This window comes from Rattus norvegicus, chromosome 1 (assembly GCF_036323735.1).
Source record: "Rattus norvegicus strain BN/NHsdMcwi chromosome 1, GRCr8, whole genome shotgun sequence".
Classification (NCBI taxonomy): domain Eukaryota; kingdom Metazoa; phylum Chordata; class Mammalia; order Rodentia; family Muridae; genus Rattus; species Rattus norvegicus.
In genome coordinates, this window is record NC_086019.1 from 228,103,415 (window position 1) to 228,109,414 (window position 6,000).

At 39.7% G+C, this 6,000-nt stretch overlaps 1 long non-coding RNA gene across 10 annotated transcripts in view; it reads right to left on the reverse strand.

The window, feature by feature from the left end:
* LOC102551351 (uncharacterized) overlaps positions 1 to 4,961 on the reverse strand; it is a 43,380-nt gene extending 38,419 nt beyond the window's left edge. For 4 of the 10 annotated variants that reach the window (XR_010063210.1, XR_001836100.3, XR_010063213.1 and 1 more), the window contains exon 1: positions 3,686 to 4,961. This is a non-coding gene — a long non-coding RNA (uncharacterized LOC102551351). The remainder of the gene's footprint in view (positions 1 to 3,685) is intronic. The other 6 variants (XR_010063212.1, XR_005499593.2, XR_005499592.2 and 3 more) reach the window with 6 other exon arrangements.
* Between the last annotated feature and the right edge of the window lie 1,039 nt (positions 4,962 to 6,000).

Sequence of the window (6,000 nt, forward strand, 5' to 3'; positions counted from 1 at the left end):
GGCAATTTCTTAATTAGTGATTGATGGGAGAGGGCCCAGCCCAGTGTGACTGGAGCCTGCCCCTAGGTGGGTGGTCCTGGATTCTATAAAAAAGCAGGCTGAACAAGCCATGAAGAGCAAGAAAGTAAGCAGCATTCCTCTGTGCCCTCTGCATCAGCTCTTACCTCCAGGTTCCGCCCTTGTTTAAGTTCCTGTCCGGACTTCCTTCAATGATGAACATTATGTTTTTGGCAATGTGTCCTCTTCATTTTTAGGACCACCCAGCTGGCAAGTTTGATAACCTGCCCCACAGTTCTTTCACCACTCCTGTCACTGATTTTAAAAACTAAAGTGGTAGAACTTCCTGTCACAGGAACTGGTCTGTGCAAAGTGATTCCCTGCAATATAGGACTCAAAATTACATGGAATTCAGATCTTACGGTAGAAGGAACTAGCCATAATAATTTCACCTTGGGACTTCAAAGATCCAGTACAACGTATGTATGACTTCCGGAAGTATCTGTCCTTTGGAGCCAACATCTAATACTCCAAAGATAAAGATGGTTACAGACTCTAGAAGCCTCTGTGCTCAGCATTCACTGGAAATCTCAGCTGGGAAGGAAATAAGGCACTATAAACCGCATCTTGCTTATATCCAAAATATACAAAGAACTTATGAAGTTAGACTGCAGGGAAACAAATAACCTTATTAAAAAATGGGGTTCAGAGCTAAACAAAGAATTCACAGCTGAGGAATGCCGAATGGCTGAGAAACACCTAAAGAAATGTTCAACATCTTTAGTCATAAGGGAAATGCAAATCAAAACAACCCTGAGATTTCACCTCACACCAGTGAGAATGGCTAAGATCAAAAACTCTGGTGACAGCAGATGCTGGCGAGGATGCGGAGAAAGAGGAACACTCCTCCATTGTTGGTGGGATTGCAGACTGGTACAACCATTCTGGAAATCAGTCTGGAGGTTCCTCAGAAAATTGGACATTGAACTGCCTGAGGATCCAGCTATACCTCTCTTGGGCATATACCCAAAAGATGCCCCAACATATAAAAGAGACACGTGCTCCACTATGTTCATCGCAGCCTTATTTATAATAGCCAGAAAATGGAAAGAACCCAAATGCCCTTCAACAGAGTAATGGATACAGAAAATGTGGTACATCTACACAATGGAATATTACTCAGCTATCAAAAACAATGACTTTATGAAATTCATAGGCAAATGGATGGAACGGGAAAATATCATCCTGAGTGAAGTAACCCAATCACAGAAAAACACACATGGTATGCACTCATTGATAAGTGGATATTAGCCCAAATGCTCGAATTACCCTAGATGCACAGAACACATGAAACTCAAGAAGGATGACCAAAATGCAGATGCTTCACTCCTTCTTTAAAAGGGGAACAAGAATACCCTTGGGAGCGGATAGGGAGGCAAAGTTTAGAACAGAGACTGAAGGAACACCCATTCAGAGCCTGCCCCACATGTGGCCCATACATATACAGCCATCAAACTAGATAAGATGGATGAAGCAAAGAAGTGCAGGCTGACAGGAACTGGATGCTGATCTCTCCTGGTAGACACAGCCAGAATATGGCAAATACATAGGCGAATGCCAGCAGCAAACCACTGAACTGAGAATGTTGAAGAAATCAGAGAGAGGACTGAAAGAGCTGTAGGGGCTTGAGACTACATATGAACAACAATGCCAACCAACCAGAGATTCCAGGGACTAAGCCACTTCCCAAAGACTATACATGGACTGACCCTGGGCTCCAACTGCATAGGTAGCAATGAATAGCCTAGTAAGGGCACCAGTGGACGGGGAAGCCCTTGATCCTGCCAAAGCTACACCCCCAGTGAACAGGATTCTTGTGGGGAGGGCAGTAATGGGGGGAGGATTAGGAGGGAAACACCCATACAGAATGGGAGGGGAAGGGGTTAGGGGGATGTTGGCATGGAAACCGGGAAAGGGAATAACATTTGAAATGTAAATAAAAAATACCCAAGTTAATAAAGATGGGGAAAAAAAACACATCTTGGGTTAGAAAGATGGCTTAGTGCTTAAGAGCACTGGCTGCTCTTCCAGAAGGCCAGAGTTAGGTTCCCAGCACTTACATACTGACTCACAGACATCTGTAACCCCAATTCCAGAGATCTCATGTATCTGACTTCTAATGGTACCAGGCACTCACATGGTGCATAGACATACATATAGGCAAAACACCCATACACATTAAATAAAAATAGATGTAAAGTAAATTTTAAAATAGCACTCCCAAACAAACCCTATATAGAAAAATACCTATATTTCATATCTCTATAGAAAAAATAAGAAATTTAATAATACCCAAAGGAAAAAAAGAAATTTTCACTGTAAAAACCACTAAATTACAGGTGATTTTATTCTCTACCTGGTAACATTTTTTCTGATTTTTGTAGATTTTCATAATAACCATGTGTAATAGTTAACCATATGCTACTTCTAAAATAAAAATTCTAAACTTTAAAATCAAAGCTTTTGAGACAAAAAGAAAACATTGAAAGAGTAGTCCAGTGCTGTCTTTTTAATCTGTCAACATTATATCCTAAAGGGAATTGTTCAAAACTCCTTAAACTGCTCTTAAAATAAATAAGTAATTCAGGTCACACAAAAGAGGATGGTGGTGATCCTACAATGGTTACTGGAGTCTGGAAAGCTAGCACAGCAGGCAAAAGCTCTTGCTAGACAAAAGAAAGGAACTGTTGAAGTCCCAGGTAAAAAGCCAGGTCAGACTATACACATCCCGAAAATCTCCATGTTAGAGGTATGGAAGAAGGAAGGAAGTAGAGACAGGAAGCTCTGTGCAAGACTCCATCTCAAGGGACTAAAATGATGAACACTAGAACAGGCCACCAGATGACCCAGTCTGCCCTCCAGGTATATCAGTCCCAGGAGGTTACTTCTGACCTCACAGTTTGGGAGAGCAGATGACTAGGATAAAGGTTTCCTTTAGCTTCCTCTAGTCCCTGCCTTCTCTCTGTGTCCTGGGATTCTGTTCAGTCCATTTCATACTAATGTAACCAAAAAGGCTGTGAGTGAGTTATATGTAAAGAACAAGAATGTATCAGTGCACGGTTCCAAAGGCTGGGAAGGCCAAGCTATGGTGCTGGCGTCGGTCAAATCCTTCTTTATCCATCCTTCGGTGGAAGATGAAAAGACAAACAGCATGTGTGTTGACAAAGAAGGAGACCAAACTCATTTAGTCCCAGGAACCCCTTCTGTGATACCTAACTCACTCCAACAATAATGCCATTCAAAAGCAGGGTGCTCATGTAACACACATATGAAGGACACACTCAGATCATGATTGATTCCTAACTTTATGTGTATATTCAGTATCCGTGTGCCTGATTTCTTCCTCAAAAGCCATCAGTCATATTGGGTTAATAGCCTAAATATAACCTAATCTCTTCTCTAACTGGCCTATCTCTAAAGACAATGACATTCTGAGATACTAGGTATTAGGGCTTTAGCATACTAATTCCATGATTAGAGGAATGGAGGGACATACTACAATCAATCCATAACATTTAGGAAACAAAAACTGAAATAAATTAGGAAAAAATATGACTTGTTTATATAACATCTCTAACAAGGTAATATTAGGGTTATCAAAGAATGGTTTCTCAATTATAATACTGACCTTCACTTGAGTGGACTGTCCTGTGCTGAGTTTAGCAGCATCCTGGGCTTCTCTTCAAAGATCCCACCATTACCATTCCACCTACCCTTGAGTTTCAGAAAGAAAAAAAATCTTGCAAATATCGGCATGTTTTCTCTACGGAACAAGCTGCCCACCATGAAAACTACTAATTTAAAATGACTCAGAAACAGCACCAAATGGAGACTCTGGGAACCAGAGGGGTGAGAACATCACCTTCAGCTCAGCACAGTGGTGTCAGCAATTCATCCATAGGCATCTCTTTATTAATTGCTTTCTATTATTTAGTTCGTATTCTTACTTATGCCTCATGTGGTTTTACTTTCATCATTGCTGTTATATTTTAGGGTTATTCATCCCCTTCACCCAGTTTACTATAAGGCATTCTTTACATTATATCTTCCAGCCTCCTACTCCTGTCTGATCACCTTTCTATCATCCCTATCCCTGGCTCCTTTTACTTTTCAATTGTGACCTTTCATAGATGTAACAATCTCTAAACTCTTTGGATGATAGCAGTATCATCTTTCCTCTCCCAGCTACTTCACCCACCTGAATTATCATTCAAAGTCCATATAATTCTTAATCCTTATCCTACTCAGCCGTGTTCCCTCTGCTTCTGATCTTATTAACCAAAACCACACTATCCTTGGTTGTATGTGCTCCAACAGTTACTGAAGTCAAAGTGGGTCCTGATTTTAATTGGCTAGTATGACTTTTTTACTGAGATAATATCAAGTATCTGTGGTTCCTCTTCCAGTTAACAACTGATTCAAGAAATAATAATAGAGTTTATACCAGGCACTCTAAAACTTTGGACTAAAGAACCATTTTCTCCACTACATACTCTACATCCATGTCCCACATGAGCGTTGTACATAGTTCAACGAAAGCATATAGCTAATAGAAAACATAAACCAAGCACCAAACCAATGCCAGAGGCACAAACCCCAGCCTAGTAACATAAGAAACATGAAACCGAAACGGAACACAATTCCTCTAAAAATATTAACCTTATAATAATAACATCTAGTGGAAATAAGTTAGATAAACTCCCGACTATAGAACTCAAAATAGTGATTATGTATCATATAAAATCACAAGCAACAGCTTAACAAAATAAGGAAGGTGACGAATGATGTGAAAGAGGCCTTCAAAAAAATCTGAAATGATGGAAATAAAATAATAGAGCTAAGTCAAATAAAAAACTCTTCAGGCAGTTTCAGTAATGGAATAGATTAAGGCCAAGACAGATGGCATGAGCTTGAAGACAAAGTGAAAGAATGGAATGATCAAACAAGGGCAAAGGTGCAATGAGAAGGTGCCAGTGATGTATTTCAATATGGAACTGTGCGGTGCTTGCAGTGAGAATGACCTCATAGTACCATATGGTAACGGAACAAGATGTGAGCTCTCAGCCATTCCTTCACTCGCCATAATGTTATCTTACCTTCTGAAACCATAATTCAAATTAAATTCTTCCACTTATAAGTTGCTTCAGTATTGATGTTTTATCACAGCAATAAAAAAGTAATTCAGGCAACCTGACTCAGGCAACTCTATAGGTAATGGGCATGGAAGTAAGCGACAGTTTTCACCCTAAAGGTATAGAAAACATTGTTAGAAGTATCATAACAAAAAATTTCCCACAGTTAGCAAAAGAAATGTCAACACAGATACGTGAGGTATTTAAGATACCAAACTGACATGAGCAGAAAAGAATCTCCCACTGTGAAATTATAGTTAAAACAGTAAATAAACCCCCCAAAAGGGTATATTGAAAGCACCAAGAGAGAAACACACACTTAGATACAAAGTCTATCAGAATAACAATAGATCTGCTATCTGAAACTTTAAAAGCTAGAGGGGACTCAAAAGATATACTTCAGAGTCAGGGAGATGCCTCAGCCCATTAAAGTACTTGTCATATTAGCCTGATACCCCTGAGTTTGATCCCATGGTGGAAGAAGAGACTCCTAAAAGTTGTTTTGTAATATCCCCACATCATAGCCCCGGCCCCCACACACATACCACGCACATACAGCCAAGAATAATAAGTGAGTAGTTTTCAAGATGTATTTCCAGTTCTGCAAAACAATAATTACCAATCCAGGCTGCTATACACAGCAAATTCATCTGTCATAATTGGAGGAAAATTTTTTAAAAATTCAAATTTACTTAATAGACTAAACACTAAGCCTGGTCTTCTAAAAATATCTGAAGGAAGCTTCATATTGAGGAGGTCCATGCATGAGTCTCAAGGGAAAAATAAAGCATGCCAGAATAATAGTTAATCA